This window comes from Callorhinchus milii, unplaced genomic scaffold, assembly GCF_018977255.1.
Source record: "Callorhinchus milii isolate IMCB2004 unplaced genomic scaffold, IMCB_Cmil_1.0 Scaffold2, whole genome shotgun sequence".
Lineage (NCBI taxonomy): Eukaryota > Metazoa > Chordata > Chondrichthyes > Chimaeriformes > Callorhinchidae > Callorhinchus > Callorhinchus milii.
The window spans coordinates 106,931,390-106,952,649 of record NW_024704743.1 but is presented as its reverse complement, the minus strand read 5'-3'; the positions used below and the strand labels follow the sequence as shown (position 1 = coordinate 106,952,649).

The 21,260-nt window shown below is 39.6% G+C and overlaps 1 protein-coding gene across 5 annotated transcripts in view; it reads right to left on the bottom strand.

The window, feature by feature from the left end:
• Positions 1–21,260, bottom strand: part of fam110b (family with sequence similarity 110 member B) — an 88,792-nt gene that overhangs the window by 29,291 nt on the left and 38,241 nt on the right. For all 5 annotated transcript variants that reach the window (XM_007896697.2, XM_007896698.2, XM_042332353.1 and 2 more), the window contains exon 2: positions 13,749–13,841. The gene's annotated coding sequence lies outside the window, so the exon portion shown is untranslated. The remainder of the gene's footprint in view (positions 1–13,748; positions 13,842–21,260) is intronic.

Genomic DNA, 21,260 nt, shown 5'->3' with positions numbered 1-21,260 from the left:
TAAGGTCGGACATGCTTTCAACTCTTCTAATTAGTACAAACCATCCCACTCCATCATTTGCTCCAATAAATACAGATTCCTTTTTTGTTTGGCTGGCATGTTAAACAGCTTGGCTCCAGCCAACCTAACTGCTTATCAATTGTTGGTTTCCTGTTAGTCTGGGAGGGTGTGGGGTGGGTGGGGAGGGAGCTGAGAGGAAGAGAAGGCTAGAAGTTTCTGCAGAGCACCCTGTGTAGAAAAGCAACATATAGATTGACCTTTGCTGCTTTTAAGTGTGAAGCCATTTAAGTGCAAAAGCACATCAGTTTCATTTCCTAAAACTAGTGAAATTAGTCTGCCTTAAATAAATTAACATCAGTGCGCTATATACAGAAATTAGATCTACTGTAACTCTAATTCTAGAATTAAACCAGAGCTCACAAGTATTAATTTCCAGCACCGATCCACTCCCCTTTCACAAAGCTCTATCCTGCCTCTTCAAAAATGTTTGATGTTTCGTATTATTTTCATACAAAATCCACAGCCAGTCATATTATTTCTCGTACATTATTGTAATAAATGTCAAGGTTGAGCTTATTGTACAGTTGCAAAAGTGTTTCATCTGGTTTGAAATCTTTCAAATGCTAATATTAAAGACTGGAGCTCTGTAATTATTATGCTGCAGCATTTACCTAAAAAAGTGTCTGTGATCTTAAGAGGTTTGACCTGAAAGGTTCGAATGCAACTCAGTTTTTTCCCTCTTTCAGCAGTGAGTGATCAGAGATCTGGGCTGTTGGTAGGTCAGCACTCCAGGACACATGAAAAGAAAATTCTCTTCCTCTCATTAATTGAAGGCAATGGGGAAAAGTATTTCAGTGGAAAATGCACGATTGAGAAAATACTGAGCATCCTGTACATTGCGTGTGGGGTGCTGCAAATGTTACTCTCAAAGTGATGGCTATGACATTTTCTGTACACAGGGCACAGATGTCGTGTGCAGGAAGTGACACGAGCAGTGCTATCAGAACATTGCACTGGAAGCGATATCAGCAGTGACTTGATGACCTGGAAGTCTGCCTTTTCTCTGCACTGGAAGGGGAATGTGAAGGGGAAATAGAGCTTGTGGGTAGTGCAGGTACGTGGGGGACCTGCGCTACAAGCAAGACAGCTCTTAATCGGGGTTCTCCTGTGAAACGTAAATCAATTTGATACAAAAAGCCTGATATCAAGTACACCAATACCCAGGTTTCCTGCCAACACCACTGCTTTCTGAGATCAAACTTCAATCGCCCTCGAGAGTAGCTGAAATGTATCCACGTGTTCCACAACAGTGAGCATTGGCATCCGTGTTGAGGACAGAAACCAGGAAGCATTCTTTTACCCAGAGGATAAACAGCAGTTGGAAATGGGTCACAGGGAAATGTGGCCAAGGCCAGTATATGGCATAATACTGGGCAGTGTGGTGGGTAATCCGAAAGAATGAGAGGAAAATGAGAGGGTCAAAGATCTTTTTCCACAAATGCATTTGCAATCCATATCTTTGTGACTGCTACATCTTTTTGGGTTTATTAGCTGTGCTTAGTTCCCCGACCATGAATTCATGATATAATCTATCAATGTGTCAGGAGTTTTCTACTGTGCTTACTGCGGTTTATGGGAATAGTTTGTCAAGTAGGATGCAGCAGATCCACGAGCCTTACTGTCCACAGCATCCACCACATCTCAGTAGACATTAGCAGCACTGTGAGCTGTGAAGTCTCATCCAATTTATACTGGCCAGTCTTGGATCAATTCTTTCATATTCCAAAGGGTTGTAATTTCTCAAGGTGATAGCCACCAAGAATTAAAATTTAAGATTATGGGAAATAACAACAATAATATAACAATCCTTGCTTTTGATATAGTGTCTTCACATTGAAAGATCATCGCAAATTGCTTCACATGATTTTACTGTGGAGTGTTGTGACTGGGTGTACACAGTAGCCGATTTGAACACAACAATATCACTGGGGTGAGTCATGAAGTGAATAATTTTATCTGGGAGATTGTTGGCCAAGAGACTGGGAGAAACTTCCTTCTCTTTTAAACTGAGGTTCTGCTGCATGTCCAGGTTTGTGGATGTTAATGATTGCATGTTACTATTAGAAAAACAAAGCAAGTTTCTCCAATGTCTTGACCAACAATCTCCCCCAAATAATTTGGTCACTTGCTTTATGGCTGTTTGTGGAACATTTCGAAGTACCTAGTTTACCTGCAAAACAACACTCACACTTCACAGTAAAATGCTGTGAAGTACTGTGAGACGTCTCAATGGAATGATAAGGTGCTATATCTGGAATGCATAAGAATTGATCCCAGATTGGCCAGTCCTATTAAAATCAAGGGAAGCAGCCTGGAAACACTCACCAATCACTTGGGTTTAATGCCTGTGGCTGTGTGTCCTCCTATTAACCCACAACTTCAAGCAAGCAATAGAGAAACATGGGTAAGAATAATAAGACCTAATGTGAATAAGATAGGATAAATCAGTGATGTCTTTATCGAGGGAAGACTTAAATCTGGATCGACTTGGATGCCAAGCAACCCAAAAATGAAGTAACAAAATAATACAGTAAACAAAAGTGAACAATCATTAATCCTACGTTTTGGCCTCTTGGAACATCCTCCTGATGTGAAAGAAATGTTTGTTTGTTGTTATCTGTTTTGCAACACATTTCAAGTTGTTCTTCACTTCCATTTAAGAATAACATTATGTTGGATAGTGCAGCTGAATTAAAAACAAAACTCAATGACGTAATTTGACTGGGTTGACCTGTGAATTGCTCTGAATCCAACCTCACATCCACAACATTGTGAAAAAACTCTCTATCCAACACAAATACAGAATAAAGCAGTGTACAATCCCTTCATTCAGAGCTAGATTCTAGTGGGAATACTTCATGAAAAGACTCTTGTTGGCAAGCTTACGCTTGTTCTTTGTAAGGTGGCATTAGTATGTTCAAGTAAAGTGTGAACTTGTTCTTGTTTTTATTGAGCTACTCACAAAACTCAATTTAAATACAGCTTCTCTTGTACTGGGCCACAATCGAGGTTCTTATTGAAGTAGGTTCGCAGAAGGCTTATGACTGTGGAAGAGGTTTTCAACTTTTCTGAATAACAAATGCAGATAATTGGTATTTTTTGCTTTAAGACTGAGATCTGTGAGCCAAAGGAAAAAAAATCCATATTCCACATTCACTACATTTGTCAGTCCCCAGCAAAGGATAACATTGGCTGGGGAGGCTTGAGAATTATATACACAATCCTTAGTTCAATACATATAAGCACAAATGTCCCCTGGGGTGGTTATAAAGGTCACACATTACTAAAGGACACATCCACTATCTACTGTATAATTATAGAATATTTGAAAGGTCATGTTTAGCAATTAGTAATGTTTTACATGTGTGAAATGAAGCAGATCAGATTTGGAGCCTAAAGGTAGGTATTCCTTCTATTACCTCACTGTTGTACTCTGACTGTTTCTTTCTAGGTCTTTCTAATATCGACATCTTCCAATATAATATTTTGGCACGAAACATGCAGAAAGCCTGCTAATAAGGTGAAACGCAAATATGAAATCAAGAAATCCAAAACAAGCTACCTTTGAAATTGAAATAGATCCAACTTTTAATTAGTCACCAATGAGATTATCAAATTCATTTTGTACTAAAAAACAGAAGCTTCCACATTTATTGAAAATTCAGAGGCATATCAACAAAAACTAAAGAGGAAATCAGGGGTCTAAAACATGACCATTTCGAATGCCTTTCCTTAATGAAGGAATGCGAATGGAGATTTCTGCTGTTAACCAGATGTATAGATATATGGCACAACAGCTTGCGTGAACTGTTCCAAAAGTAGATTGTGTCCAAGGGTATAAACAAACTTACTTCAGGATTGCTTAAATAAAGAATCATCCTTTTTCAACAACAACAACTAGCGCCCTCCATGCTGGGCAGCATCCCAGAGCGCTTAACAATGGTGGAGTACTATTTTCAGCACGATCAGTAATCATTTAGCTCTTCGGACATCAGGTAAGAATTCAATGTTTTATATCCAAATTTATTTAGACTCAAAATCACTGCTCAATCCTTTTAACTCTTTTCCTTCCTTAAATTAGTAATCCACCACTTCATGGGTTTTTGAGGGACAAGTTAGCTGGTGCATTTGCATACAAAATACACAGTCACTACACTTTATAGTAAGTCCCGAGAGGCATGTTCATATATCCTCCTTAAGTGCAAGAAGCTGTATCAAATGCAAGGATTATCATTAATATTATGAGCTATTTTTCACTATGTGGGAGGCTGGGATATTCCGAGCAGTGGATTTCTCAAAGGTTACCCTCAATGTGGCTGTGTAACCCACCATGCTTTCTGAAATTCAACCTGTCCTAGGATTCAGACTTCTTCTAAACTGGAGCATGACACATTTGCTCCGCACTCTTTCCAATGGCGTGCAATCTCTGCAACTCACTCAACGGTGGCAAAGGAGTCTAGTGACGGGCACCCCAGAGACTCAGCTTATTTAGTCTCCAGTTGGGAATCAAAGCCATCTAACATCTGAGACAACAGCTGGATACATTTCTTTATTTACCATTAGAACAGAGAAGTAATAAACTCAAAGTTTGCGGTAATCTGGGGCAAGATTGACCCATCAACATCACTTTACACTGCATATGAATTAATAAATTTAGATATAGAATCATAAATGTCAGTTTCTCTCAGTGTCTTGGCTAAAAATCCTTCAGTTAAAATTGGTCACCACTTCACCTTGCTGTGAGCCAATTCGCCTACGATAATGGCCTTAAAACACAGTTACTTAACAATAATTGACTTTACAGTAAAACCAGTGAAGCACTTTTCAAGAGTAGTGATGGTCATTTGGCCTCCAAAATACATTGAAGTTATTTCCACTCCAAGACCTCTCTAATCATTCACTTCATCAGATAAAAATATGCGCATGGACCTGCTCCAGGTATCACAAGGGAAAACTCAGAAAGATGTAGTTATTGGACGGTTTGATGTTTCGCGCACAAAATACACAGTCAAACCATTTTACAGTGTATTCTGTCAAACGCTTTGAGACCTCTTGTTGACTATGTTAAATGCAAGGATTATGATCAGTCTTTTGATCCTACAGCCATTTAGTCCCTTTCCCCATACCCTTTTATATTTGGGAGAGAGAGAAAGATACAGCAGATGTAAACTTGTTATTAAAATTCACTTTGTAGTTTGTGAATTTGTGAAAGTATCACAGTTTGTGAATTTTAAATAAAAAATAAGTACGCTGATTTTGACAAGGATGAATGTTCTCATAGTTGAGGTAACATTTACAAATAGCATTTTCTCTTTGTACCAGTTGTGTTTTTCTAAACTGTAATAATGCTATAAGAATATTTAACGTTCACCCAAGGATAAGGAGACTGGACCTCAGTTCATCATCTAATCCAAAGGAAGCATCTCTAGGAATAAAAAAAACAATAATAATTTGGTCACTCAATCCACGACTGTTTGTGGGATACTGCTGTGTGCAATTGGCTGCTGCATTTCGCCCACAAATATTAATTAATTGCTCTACCAGATGGGAAGACACGTCCACTATCTAGCCTGTCAATTCCTTTGTTTATTTTAAATACTTCAATTAAATCACCCTCCAGTTCTCTGAGGAATGTATACATTTCAGTCTAGTTATTAACCAAATCAACCTGTCTGCTCACTCCACTCAGCAGGCTCCGGCCTGCTCCTCATCCCTCGCCTGGCCCGCTCCACCATTGGCAGTCAGTCCTTCAGTCTCTCTGCTCCCACCCTTTGGAACTCCATTCCACAGTCTCTTTGCATCGCTCCCTCCCTTACTTCCTTCAAGGCATGTCTCAAGACTCTCCTCTCCGACGGTGCCTTCAGCCATCGTTCTACCCCTACCCTCCTGATCCCAACCCCATGCTCGGGACCAAATCCCTGACTGTTCAGTACCTTGGGACATCCTCCTGACATGAAAGTCACTATACAAATGTCATTTGTTGTTGTTAATCTAGTGAAGTTTAGGCTCCCAAAACTGAACACAGTAGTGAAAATAAGTTCTGACCAGTGCTCCATATAAATGGAGCTTACTGTTATATTCCAGACTTCCAGGTAATAATAATCCTTGCATTTGATATAGCACCTTATCATGTCTTCGAGACGTCTCAAAGCGCTTTACAGAATATTCCGTAAAGTGAATTGACTGTATATTTTTGGGAATTAACTGTATACTCCGTGTGGAGTTAGGAAAGTTGCCTAACGTTTCGCCCGTGAATCGAACCCAAGTCCTCTCACTTGTGAGGCGAATGCTCTCTAACCACTAAGCTACATAAAGGGCAGCATCCGATTTGCCTTATTGGGATGGTGATCTGGCAGTGCACTCGACTGTCATCCTAGCTTATGCGTTCAATGAATGTTGGGCCTGAACCTACGATCTTCTGAAGCAGAGGAGAGAGTGCTACCAAGCTGACAGCTTATCCACCCTCACATTCATTCATAAGAGTTGTAACACGCATATTTAAATAATTTACAAAAACGTCTGGATCATCAACTGTACTTAGACTGAACAAACTGGTTTCATATTGAGCAAATTATTCCATTCAGGCCATTCAAAGGAAGGCTAATTCTATGTTGTTCACATTCTTTGTAAATGTGTACCAGACTGCCTGCACAATGACATTTGGGGATTTGCTGTTCTTTGCAGCTGTTATTGCTTTATAATATGGTGTCATTCCCAGGGCTGATATGTTTATTTGTCACATCTTAGACCAAATTGTTTTAACTCAAAGTGAGTTGACATTTCTGAGTATTACTTGAGGCATGCTGAGCATTTCAGCCACGGCTTGTATCTGAGAGCTTAACAAAGGACATCCCAGCTGCGTAAAGGTTTGCAGTCAAAACTTCCCAGCTTATTAGTGCCGCCTCATTAGTGGGGATCCATAAAATCCAACCCGCATTATACAACAACTTGTATTTATAAATTTTGTCCACAAGCAAAAGTCAATTCACTTTTCAGTATATTCTGTGAAGCGCTTTGAGAACGTTTTGAAGACGTGATAATACGCTATATCAAATGCAAGGATTATTATTATTATATAGCGCCCTTTACGTGGGGCAGCTTCTCGGAGCACTTAAGTGACGCACGATAGCGGGTTAGACTGAGAACAGCCGGTGCCATTCCGATTCTATTTTGAAAGAAAAAAAAATTACTTCCAAGGCAGAGGATCATCGAAACATCACTTCCTGTTTACCGTGCAAATGGATGGGAAGATGTCTTTTTTAAAAAAATGTGTGAAAGCACTTTCTGCTTTGCACATGAACAGCAAGGCGCAATGAACAGTGCACCCTATTATAAGCAAAAATCACACTATAGTGAAGTGTGTTATAATGGGCCTGCACTATATTTAAACTGACGATGTGTATTAAAAATCCAGAAATTCTGAAGTTTTGTTGAACTTATTTTAGCCTCAGTGTTTGCTCTGCAGTACTATACCCTTCAGGCATCTTTCATTCCTCTTTCGACTCCCTCAGGTAGGTGCAGAGTGGAAGCCCTTTACTATCCTGCATACAGGGAATTGAAACAAGCTGGGAGCTAATTCAGAACACTCATGTATACAGTTTAACAATTGGCTACAGCAGGAGTCAGCTGCCAAGCTGCCAACTAGGGAATGATCCATGTTGCTGGGGCCTAAAGGAGAGAATTCTTCTTTATAAAAATCAGAGAAGAAAACGGATGAAATTATTTATTGGCAAAGCAGGCAAATTCTAGCAGAATTGAAACGTTCTACCATTTGTACTACATATACTGTATATATAAAAATATTAAAAATAAATATAAAATATAATAGAACAGATGCTTCATTTGTATGTAAATTCAGATATAGAAAATATTAGCTCTCCTGCTGTTCCATGAAAGTACAGTGATTTCTATGCTATTTACTGGCTCTATAAACTTCTCTGCAGGGGTCTGCAGCACTCTAATGTTTTCCTTCCTGCAGAAGTTACTTACAAGGAACAAGAACCACATACAATACAAAATTACATTTGCAAAGCACCTTTTATGTTGGGAGAATGTCCCAATGTGCTGAAAAGAGCACGGGGATTGGAGGAACATGGACAGAACAAATCGACCTTTATTGGTTTACTTGTCTGATTCACCATTGGAGTCCACCATCTGGACATGGTTCTTACTGACCTTTACCTCAAGCATCAATACTGCAGACCTAATAAGGACAAATGCTTGCGTTTATTCTGTCCCCAGCTTAACAAAGCAGTTGATGTCAACAGTTATTGACCTGTTTGCCCGATTTTTTGTGGGTGGGGAAGGGGAACGTAGTAAAGTGCACGCTTCCACTGTGAGTGCAGCAGTGGTGGATAATTGGATAATACGACCCCCTCACTACACTCAATGTCACTATCCTGCTTTATTGGGGCGGTGGGGGCGTGTAGTAAGCGGGATCTCCTTGGAGCTGAATTGGCATGTTTGCAGAGAGTCAAAATCAAGCCAATCCTGTGTGGCAGTTCTGTTGCTGAGCCAGGCAGATCAGCCTGGTTCATCAGCAGGACCTGGAAGGGCAGACAAGTCACCAGGGGCAGGGTGTCATCCCACTCAGCTCTTATTAACCTAAAGACACTAATGGGTCAGATGATCCTAGCTGGACAAGCAACGAGAAAGCTTGCTAGACAGTGCTTTCAATGGCGAGCTACGCATTTTTATTTGATTAAACTGCAACAGTACCCTAACAAACACTCTGGCGACTCCAAACTTTGGCTTTTACCAACCTGCACCTAATAACTCTCTGGAATTAGGTAAGCAGGATCCATCCAGGGAGAGAGTTCGCATTCCATTCCAATAAATATCTCTGGAATTTCCACGTATAGATGGGATGCATGGAACTCTGTTGGTTTGGATACTCTTAATCAGGGTGATGGCCTGGGTTTCCACAACCGGCTGACTAAAAAAAACCTCAATGTTTGCCTTTACAAGGGTAAGTGATTTTCATTGTTTTATTGCCAGTAAATTAATTACCATTTGAAAACAGAACTCTCCCACGACACAATACATATTTCAGTACTTAAAATACTTTCAGCCACCCACCTCTCCCCTTCCAACCCCCACGCACTCTGGTCAACCGATCAGTGTTACAATGGCATTACATTCTGGGTCCTTGCAAAAGTGTCCCCGAATGCCTGCAAATTATTGTGCTTTCATTTCACTTACAATCTTCTTGTTGAATAATTATTCGCAAAAATTCCATCGGGTTGTAAGTGGAATGGTTTAGGCAGACATTGTAATGCGAAGATTGATGCTGTTTGCAATGCAACAGTAAAGTTCAATCCTTGAAAGGTTCATATCATAATCTGTCAGGTTTTCTCTTTATAGCTATTTTACTGTTATTTGCACTTGTCTAGTATAGCAGAACAGTAATGGTGGGTGGGTGGGTGGGTGGAGGCATCCTGCTCTTATGTTTGCAGGAAACAGAGGATAGTCTGCCTCCTGCAAATGGGAAGACGCTGCTTGTGATTCCAGCCAACATGGTTTTACAATACAATTTGCATTCATATAGCACCTTTTATGTCGGAGGACGTCTCAAAGTGCTTGACGAACCGGGGGTGAGGTGGGGAATGGTGGGAAAAGTGCAAACAGATTGATGATAAACACTGATTGATGATAAAATATTTATTGCATCGTGTTACATGGGAAAGTGCAGTTTTGAAATGGAATTTAATAAGCGTATTCCCCAAATAAACATCATGACCATATCCATTGCTGACAATCCTCAGGGTCTCACCTTTAAAACCATTATCTTAAACTTTTAAAAATTGTTCAATTCAATATTAACCAGAAAGCTCCTTTTCCAAACCATGAAAAATAGGCTCCAAATGAAGACCTAATTTAGGAATTTTCGAAAAATTCTGCATTATCTTAAATGTTAGAACAATAGTTTTAAAGCAAAAACCCTGAGAAATTTAGACCTCTGTTCAATTATGTACATGCAAATTGAAATGGAAAAGTCTCATGACTGATGAATGAACTGTCGGAGGCGTCATCTTTCAGAGAAGACATTAAACTGAAATCCCACCTGCCTGTTCAGGTGAACATTAACAACCCCATCGCATTATTGGAAAAGAAAAGGGAGCTTCTCATGGTGTCCTGGTCAAAAATCCTCCAAATAAAAAAAAATTGTCAAAGAGGAAAGTCTTCAGGTGAGACCTGAAAAAGGGAAAGGAGGGGGCAAGGTGGAGGGAGTGACGGAGGGAGTTCCAAAGATTTAGGGGCATCGTGGCTGAAAGCACGGCCGTTAATGGTGCAGCAGAGGGGACAAGGGACAAGCAGAGGCGGCGGGTGGTGGAGTGGGGAGAAAATAGGTCGGAAAGGTAGGGAATTGCCTGGGAGTGAAGGGATTTGAAGAGAAGCGTGGGGATCTTGAAATCGGTCTGTTCTGTGATATGGGAACGATATGTGACGTGAAAGGCGCTTTACAAATGTAATGCTGTATTGTATATGGAGCCAATGGAGCTGGCGGGGACTGGTGTGATGGGGGTGCAGAGTTTATAGCGGGCGAGTATACAGACGGCAGAGTTCTGAATTAATTGAAATTCAAGTAGATGATTCTAGTAGGGAGCTTGCACCTGTACAGGTGAAATGGGCTGAATGGTCTCCTTCTGTGCTGAAATTTGTACGATTCTAAAATGTGCGTTTTTCACAGTGCGTTAATGGACATCCTGCATTTAGTTCAGAACAAAATAAATCAGATGCAGCCAGAGAACTCTCAGCTCCTGATGGTATACGGTGGTGGCCAATCTAGTGGCAGGAAGTGGCACACATGGCCGTCAAGAAAGAGCCCCCTGAACATTCGCACAAGTCTAGGTAAGTCCAACAACAACAACTTGCATTTATATCGCGCTCTTCATGTGGGGCAGCATCCCAGAACGCTCAAGTCCGTGCTTGTCCGGCAGTGCACTTTCAGCTTTTTCTTGATTGAATGTTTCTTGATTTATGACACAAATCGAGAAATAATCAATCGAGAAAATGTATTTGGTTTGCTGACCACCAATGATATACAGTAACAATAAGCTGCTATCTTACCACAGCAGTTAACCGGCACCACCAGACATGCAGGAAAACGTCCACTCTGAAACTGTTTTTTTTAAAAAACTTTGTAGCTAAAAAGCCTTTGCTGACCTGCCAAACTCAAAACTGAAGCATGCCCAAAACAAAACAGAAAATACTGCAGATGCTGGAAATCTGAAACAAAAACAGAAACAAAAGCGACTTCTGTTTTTGTTACTGAAGCTTGTAGTTTGCTTTAAGCCATGGCATTAAATCACTTTTTTTAAAAAAATATATCTGTAACCCCAATGAGTCATGGATGCAGAAAATGTGAAGTTAGTTCTAAATGAAACTGGACTGTGCAGGCACAGGGTTAATATAGTGAATCAACCCCAAAGGCTTTTTTTTGACAAAAATCAGTGGAGTGTTTCCATGGCAACTGACTGCATTTGTTGTAAGATTACTCCGCATCACATTTGCAGCACCACAGTTAGTGACCCCTGCAATTTATAAAAATTGTGCCTTTTTTTGTTTGTTCTCTGCAAATGAGAGAATTTTCCTCAAGGTAAATGTTTGCTTTTCATAGGAAACATCTGCAGTACATTTTACTCTTAGTTTGTTTTTTTAGTGGAAGGAGGAAAAAAAACAATGCAAAAAATGGGTCGTCTTTCAAACAAAGGAGGGTACTTGCGTTACCAATGGGTGGAGAGGTGGAGGGGTGTTAAAGCACCAGTATTTCATGGTAATAAAGCAAGTTTATTCTAACTTTATAATCTGCTACTCTGACATGACGGCAATTGTTATCACCCTCCAAGAAGCTGCTGTGGTCAAATGTACAACATCTGGCACATCTCCAAACAGTTCAAGTGCCACAGCAGCTGGCTGCCATCATATGGAAAGCAAGTGATCGGAGGGAGGATACAAAAGCTGGACACTTCGGGTCCATATTGGAAAGCCTGACATAAGTTATAGATAGGACACAACAACAAATTACATTTATACTGTGCCTTTCAGAATACGTCTTCACACAATGCTGGTCTATAAATTTATACAGTAAATTTTTCAGCTATATACACAGTCATTATATTTTATAGTATATCCTGCGAAGCACTTTGAGGGTGAAAGCACTATATCAAAAGGAAGGAGCTCAAGCTGAGGAGGGGTGGGGTTGGGCCAATCAAGGTTTTGCCAAAGTATTCACTCTATTTGGACAATGAAGTAGCTTCAGATTTTACTATGCTTGAGGAAGCCACTCCAGGAATCACCCGCCTTTTCCCCTACCGTTTTGTACAATACAGGGACGATCTACCAGCTGACGAGACTTCTTCAAAATGGTTAACAGGACCAAGTAATGGATTGCATTAATAGATCTTAAACCATTACTTTGCATTAGCCACTAAGGCACTTAACACTAATTATATTATTGTCAAGTTATAATTCACATATTCTTAGGTATCTGTGATTACAGGAAACCTGAGGCCCCAAACTTTTCATGGTCTTAAGACCCATTTTGTTCTTCTGAAGAGTGACAAAAAATCAACTGCAGATTGAATTTAAGAATTTTCCAAAATTCTGCACAATCTTGTAACTTAAGACAATGATCTTCAGGCTAAGAGCACAAGAAACGTAATTGATGTGGCATCCAGTGCCTTGGGACGTCCTCTCGACGTGAAAGGCGCTACACAAATGTATTTTGTTGTTGATGAGGTGAATGACAAAAATTCAATTACAAGCTTACATCGTCAAGGTTAGTAAATTCACAGGTGATCAGAGTATCATTCCTTTAAAGTCTGGGACACATGGATTTTTTATGGATGTTTATTGGCAAATATTGAGTGCATGAAGGCATGCAACATGAGCTAGAAGGGCATTTTTACTGTTTATAATAAGAGAACAAAGAACTGATACAAACAGTCCAATAACACAGCAAACTGTAGGCTTGTCAGTTGAAAACAGGAAGTGAGAAAGAATTTTTTGGAAGTCAGCCGGTGTCTGACACATGCTGAAACCCATCATCATGCTTAAGAGTGTCCAAACCAATAACGTACCTCACGCGTTGTAACATCAAAAGAAAATCGGTTCGGGGACCTGGACCAGTTTACGGTTGTGAATTGATCTCACTACACTTCCATGATTTACTAATCACAAAATATCATTTTTATTTGAGGGATTGTTAACCAAGGCATCAGGAGAAATTCACTTCTCTTTTCGATTTGTGCCATGGGATCACCAGCAGTGTTTATTCCTGGAGACATCCAGAATGATAAATACTTCAGAAGTCTGCAAATTAAATGTTTTGGGACATCTCGCACTGCAGTAACTTCTCCCCCATCCCCCTGCACAAAAAATTACAGTATTTGAAATCATGTTACTGCTAATTACAAGATGCTTACAATGATCTCTTATAAAATATTGTATACGTTTCAAGGTGAATTAAGTTGTCACATTAACAAATGGCAATGCCATGTATGTGTGCATGTCTTACTTAAGTATGTGGACATTCTGGGGAAATCACACAAGAAAATTGTTACAATACCCAATGCTGTGAGGTGCGTTGATCTTAGACAATCTGCTTGTCAGGCAATACAAATAGCCTTAGTCGGAACACAGTAATAGAGTTTAAAAAGGTGCTGCCAGAATAATACTGCACTCACCAGAAGGTGATTAACTCCTGAGAGCCGTTTGGCAGGTGCACTTTGTCTTCACTGCGTCACTGGATGTGTTGAGATCTTTAGGAGAGATCTGATCTGAAGAACAAGACAAAAAAGGGTTCTCATGAAGGATACAGCAGTAACAAACAAGTCCTGAGCAGAATTACAAACGGTCTCCTGTTTCCATGAAATTTAAAATATTAGTAAAATATTTTTGGTAAAATATTGTACTGCAGATTCTGACAGTCTGCAAATACCAAATAATTTCTTCATGCAATCAAGCTTCAATACCCATGTTTGACACGCAACATCTCAGCGAGTAATTACTGATACCAAAGGTTTTGTTTAATATATCAAAGAGGTTCTTTGTAAACCAAACACTTGAATTATCATATCTTCAAGCTTTAATTCAATTTACAAGTTAGGAAAGGTTACATCGAACGTTGAGTTTATCTAAGTCTAAACTGATGCCCCAGTGCTGTGCTGGAAGTGTGCTGCATTATTGGAGATGCTGTCCTTCAGGAAGAGACTGAGATCTCGTTTGCCTGGTCAGGTGGCTGTTAAAAATTTAAAAATTCAAACTGTTTCTCCATGCTAAGCCAGTAGCTAAGCGATTCGATAAAATTCCAGCAGGACTTATAAATTCGGCCTGTGTTAAATCTACTGACTTCTGGGTCATCAGGTTGCTGCCAACATAATTTCCTGCAGGTTCCACGATGCCCCCAGAAGTCAGCCATATCGTTGTGTGGAAAGCTGGCTGGTCTGCCCCCCCAAAGTCAAGTGCGGATCCTCAGATCACCTGCCTTGTAAGCGAAACAGCTTTATAATGGGTTTCCACTGCAGCTGGTAAATCCCATCACTTTCAATTTAGTGAATATTAAACTGCAAGTAGAGTGTCACAAATACTGGATCTATCAAATGACACAAAGTGTTTAATAACTTCAGATCAACATCATTCTTAAGTCAGGCAGTATCACTAAGTGCAGAGTCTTGTCTAAAGACCTGCCCATCGCTTCCTAACCTCCATATCAGATCAAAGCAGCTCAGAGGCCAGCTAGTAAATGCAAATGGACGTTCTTGTTCACTCCCTCACAGACTTCTAATGAGCCTTAGCAGCCAGGAGGAGACCTTAAGTAACTTTAAACTTATCACTTTGACCAGAGCTGTTTCTGTGCTGTGGGCGGCACGGAAACCCAATACTGCCCAAATAAGATACATTTAGTCCACAAATTTTGCTTTAGGAAAAGACTAAATGTCATCGTGTTTACACTGACACAGCACCAAATACAATACAATTTGCATTTATATAGCACCTTTCATGTCGGGAGGATGTCTCAAAGCAACACAGAAACTACCATGGTTTGGGGGAAGGTCCATTCAAATGCTGCACCACTGGCCAGCATAAACAGGTATGGTGCTGCAAGCTACAACAACAACATGCATTTATATAGTGCCCTTCACATGGGGTAGCATCCCAGAGTTCTTCAGGAAAGGAGGTGCTCCAGCCAGGAAAAATTGGCACAGTTGATCAGCTTGTCAACACTCACATAGCGTCACTCACATAATGGACACTTAAGACAAGTACCGGAAGTCAGCCTTGGAGCCCCATCCAAGTTGAAGGAAAATGCCTTCAGGATAGTCGAGGGAGAAAATTGGAGCAAAATTGTTTGGGCTAGCAAATTTTTAAATAAGAGAAAGCACGAGAGAAAAGCTTTGAGACACTCAGAAAAGACTGAAACAATTGGCTAGTTATCCATATTTGGACAGTCATATTTTCATCAACTGCAGTCAATTCCCATCATTAACAACAAAATTCATCCTCAGATCAATAGCATTTGTTACTTTTTATTGATCAATCTGGCTTTCCAATAGTGGTCATAAAGCGATTAATGTGTTTCGCCAGTCGTGAAGTAGGCTGGCCTCGGCAATTGGCTATTGTCTGAAAATTATGAATTAAAAACAGAGATCAAGCGTTCCAAGCTCTCACGGGAAGCATTTGTGTACAGAGTGATTTCCCATTGGTTTCTTTTAATATATCTGAGGTGTGAAAAAAAGCCTTGAGATCCAACAAACTGTTATTAAAGGTTCTAATGACAATATATTTGATTTTTCAAAAATATTAATGGTGCTTTATGTATCTATAATATAATATATTATATTATATATACATATATAGATAAACCACTGGTCCATTAGTCTGCCTATTCAACTCCCCAAAGGATTCCTTCGATCCATCCCATCTACTAATACTGAATCCTTTGAATGTCCAAGAACTTGTGCAGTTCATTTTTGAAACCCTTTATAGTTCCTTGTTCTATTTATTGGGGAATTGTCTTGAGCCCTTAGTTGTTCAGCTGGATATTAAAAATCCCATGGCACTATTCGAAAAAAGAGTTTCTCGCAGCCAACAATCCCCAAATCAAAAAAAGGCACTCACTCCACGGCTGTTTGTGGGACATTGCTGAGTGCAAAATGGCTGTCGCTTTTTGCCCACAAAATACAAAGTCAAACCACTTTACAGTATATCCTGTGAAGCTTTGAGATGTCTTGACAACATGATAAATTGCTTTATCAAATGCAAGGATTATTATTTACACACTTGGGTGGTTGTCTTCCAGTTAGTGCTAAGTTTCCAACCTTGTAGATAACATACAGAAACATTACTATGCCTCCCTCTGGATCTGCGTGGCAAGATATGATCTGAAGGCTTTACTGTGTTTATCAAAACTTATGATCTGATTTACAATAAAAATTTACATTTATTTAGTGCCTTTCATGTCGGGAAGACATCTCAAGAGTGCTTGATAATGCCGGCTGGGCGCCCATTGATGGAACGATCCCATCATCAAATTACAAGAGTTTTCTGGCGACACAAAGTCTTCCTCAAGTGCAAGGATTATTTCATTGCTTCCTTACTCATTGACTGCATCTCCAACATCTCCCTCCCGGGCTATAAACTCTTCTAAAAGAGTCAAGCGGTGGTCTCACGGGACGGGGAGGGTTTCCTGACCAACTGTAATCCCTTCTCAATCACTTCCTAACACAAAACATTGAACAGTTCATGTCTCCCAATTAAATCACAAACACAGCACTTTCTGTTATTGCCTCGGGAATGGTAGCTCTGAAATCTTTACTCAACAGGAAGTCTTCTTGATCTGGAAAGGGCTCACCAGTCTCAGCAAATATCAAAAGGGAGACAGATTCTCCTGACTCAGTCTCAACTCTGTACTATCTGTAGAATGAGGCTAACTGTCAATTTACGCAATGGTGCAGATATCTCAAACTTCAGCATCTCAGCTAGTAAATCTCTCTGGTCAATTTTCTTCTGTTGGATTGGAAGCAAAGAACGTTAAATAGGACGAGACAAAACACCCAGCCCACCGCAGGAAGAGCTGTGTAGCAGTCACGACAATCATTTGCCATGACTTTCCCAAGACAATTTTAATCTCTTTTACAACATTCCCTTAAGTTTATTGCACAGTGCAGGGTTGCCACCCAGGGGATGGCACTATTGGGTCACTGTTATCTGTAACTGGATGCACATTAAAATCAATCCCTGGCATGAAGACTAATTTTCTCTTTAAACATTAAACCAACAAGAATTTGCACATTGGGTCGTTTTTTTTTGCTGCTCATAGAGCACAGTAAATTAACAGATATTAACAGGGAAGAGAAGCAGCACATAGATGGTTTGCAAAAGAGCATGTGCAGTCTGAATCCTCTTTGAAAGGATCAGATGTAGAGTAATAATACTCCATTCCCTTTGGTTCCATCCCCTGGCTCAGGTATCAAGCCAGGACTGTAATGCAATGTTCTCCCAACATGAAAGGCACAATTATAAATGTAAATTTGTATTGTATTGTGTCCTCAGGCACACATTGATGACAATGGAGTCCAAGTTGTATTTCTTAAAGGATAACTTACAATTCCCGTGGACCAACTCTGCTCCACAAAAACACCATGTCAGACCATATTATGGAATATTAGAGTAATGCGGATACCAGGCCATGTGGCCCAACAATTCTGCGCTGATATCCCACTCCTGATTTCTCCTCATACCCTTTAATATTCCTCTTCTTTGCATTATGAGTGAAAATATTACCTTGAAATGTTGCATCTAATTTACCTTTCCCAGATCACGCATGTAATGTTGTGTGAAAAGATTAATGATCTTAAATCCATTGCTGGTGATTGACATTATCCCCTTCGAGTAAAGCATGTTCAATGGGATATAAAAATGTTCTAAATCAACACTGTGCTTCTATTCAGTCAGAGATCAAAATAGCTAAAACGTGCTTCAGAATTCACTCAATGAAAGGAATACAAACCCAATATTTATTTTCATTGAAACCTAGTCCTTTAAGCTTTGAATTGATGGAGAAGGTTTTGCTGGAGTAGGGAGAATGATTCACTGTGAGGAGGACTGTAAAATACCAGTACACATTGGGAAGCTCTTCAGCTATGTATGTTGTCAGAAACGTATCTCACAAAACAGCAACTAATAGCATAGGAAGCATTGAATAAAAAAAGTTACAAAAATGAATAGAGATCAACAAGTTCTTCTTTTTAATGTAGAACTAGGAAAGATATGAAAGCCTAAGGTAGTCACATGAATAACCTTCCCTCAATGGACCAAACAAACTTATTTTTACAATTGTATATCATAGTTACTAAAAAAAAGTTCTTTTAAGAGAGAGGGTTTCTCAAGTGGCTGATATTACAGAGGAGCAATCATTTCCAGATTGGAGTTTGAATGGAACGATTGAATGAAAGTAAGAACATTTCTTTTAAAATGTGAAATACAATGGCAGTAATCTGGATTATAGAGATGGGCTTAGTGGCCACTTCTCATTATACGTGCCCTTATCATTCAGCCACCCGTCAAAAATATTGCTGTGACAAGATGCCCTGCATGGAAAACTTTCACATGCAGCTTGTTTTTATAAAGGTGCGTAATTGTGCCACATAAAAATGTGACAGACAAGCATTCACCGTGACAGCAACAGCCAGCCATTTACTTTCCCAGAACAATAGCACTGCAAAAGTACACACAAATACTGGTTTTAAATATCAGCCTGGCTCAGTTGGTGGCAAACTCGCCTCTGAGTTAGAAGGTTGTGGGTTCAAGCCCCATGTGAGGACTTTGAATTAACAGTCCAGACCTCCACTTCAATATAACAGTGAGGGAGCTTTGCACTGTTGAAGTTCTTGAATAAAACATTAAACCAAGGTCCCATTTGTGGAGTCCTGTAGCTCAATGGTTAGAGCACTCGCCTCGCAAGCGAGATACCTCGGGTTGATTCCCGGCGGGGTGAAACCTTGGGCAAGTTTCCTTACTCCACATGCCTGATAATAATTCCTCAAGAAAAAAACCCAATAATAATTTGGTCACTTCAATCTACGACTGTTTGTGGGACACTGCTGTGTGCAATTGGCTGCCGCATTTTGCCTACAAATATACAGTCAATTCACGTTACAGTTACTGTGAAGCGCTTTGAGACGTCTAGAAGCTCTATATCAAATGAAAGGATTATTATTATTATTATCATTATTATCATCATCTGCTTATTCAGATGGTCATTAAAGATACCATGATGCCATTCAAATTGGTCAAAATTGGTCATTCACTTCATAACTATTTGTGGCACATCACTGTACACAAATTGGCTGATATATTCATCTACAAAACATACTATTAATGCACTTTATAGTATGATGTGTCAAGCACTTTGAGATGTCCTTTTGACCTGAAAGGTGCTATATCGAAGGCAAGGATTATTATTATAACTAGATGCATGATGTTCAGAATAGGTAGCTTGCTGACTGAAGAAGTGAGCAGATTTTCTTTCTTTGGAAAGAAACAAAATCAAAAATATCACCTTAATGGTCTTAATTAGCCATTAAGACCATTTCATCTTAAAATTTAAGATCATGCAGAGAAATGTGGAAAATTCTTCAATTCAGTCTTAATTCAGAAACTTTCTCCCTAAAAGACCAGGCCTCGAAATTAAGGCCGGAATTGAAGATTTTTTCCACAATTCTGTGCAACATTACATTGTAAAGGCAGAATGAACTACACCTAAGACTAGGTGATACTTTGTGCCTCAAAAACACAATTTGTTTAATAAAATTAAGGTGAAATTCAATTTAACCAAAGAGATTATAAGCAAACAGGAAATATGAGAAAATTCACCCACAAGGTACACAATCCTTGTTCCACTTCACAGTACTTCCTGTGAAATGTTTTGAGATGTATCGATGACATGAAAGGCACTATATCAAATGTAAGGAATATAATTATTTTTAACAATAAAATATTTACAATCTTATCCTTGTTTTAAAAAAACTCGGCCACAATTATACGATACGAATTGTAAAATTTCTCCAAGTGCTTTTTTTTAATGTATTCAGCAAATCTCTTTCTGAGAGTACTTTGAAAGGGTTGCTGAAAGTTTGGCTGACTACCCAACGCTGTGTGAAAGCTTTCGAATTGTTAGCTCCTTTCCAGTGATGCCAGCTCATTATTAACTCAGTCTGACAGTCTGAATGCTTACCAGCATTTTACTATTTTTGTCTCAACAATAGAATCAAAAGCAGCCATTTGGAAACCTACAATAATTATCCTAACATTTGACATTGGGGCCTTAACACATGGTTTGAAATGTCTCAAAACACTTTGCAGAATTTGCTTTACTGGTAAAGTGTAGTGACCATATACTTTTGTAGTGAAAGTGGCAACCAATTTGCGCACAGCAACATCCCACAAACAGTCAGGATGTGGCTGACCAATTTTTAGCTGGTGTATTATTCGCCATGACACTGGTAGAAACACCCTTCTCTTTTTGAGTAACGCTATGAGGTCTTTAAAATCCACCTAAACAAGCACACAGGACTTCGGTTTAACATCTCATCCCATATACAGCACCCCTTGTGGTATCCAATCCCAACGTGAGACTTGAACCCACAAATTTCTGATTCATACATGAGAATGCTATTGACTGAGCCAGGCTGACACCCTGTATATGAGGTACTGTATTCAGTACACATCACTATGTACATTAAGAGGAAAGTCGATGCATTCATTAGAGAGGAAGGAATAGAGGGGTACGGAGGCAGGCACTAGCATGGGTGAAGGCTCATGTAAAATCTAATCTTAGTTCGCACAGCTCTGTAGGATTGAATGGCCCATGTATGTGCTGTTCAATCCATGAAACCTCTAATTTGTTTTATTATAAAAAGGCACTAATTAGCATCAGTAAAAGGTTGTGTCCATTACAAAATACAAATGGTACATTTCCCCTAGAAAGATAAAAATACAACACAGGGAGCAGAGTCTTCATACTATTTCATTCTTACAACAGTAAAATGAGAAATCTTTTCAGTACATCATCCAAGTACGGTTAAGACCATGGGCCAAATTCAATGCCTTTGAGAGGATTCTGTGATTTTGCTGAATCGATTTGCAAATCTGCCCAAGCAAAACCGTTCCTTAAAGGAAAACTGAAAACAGATAGA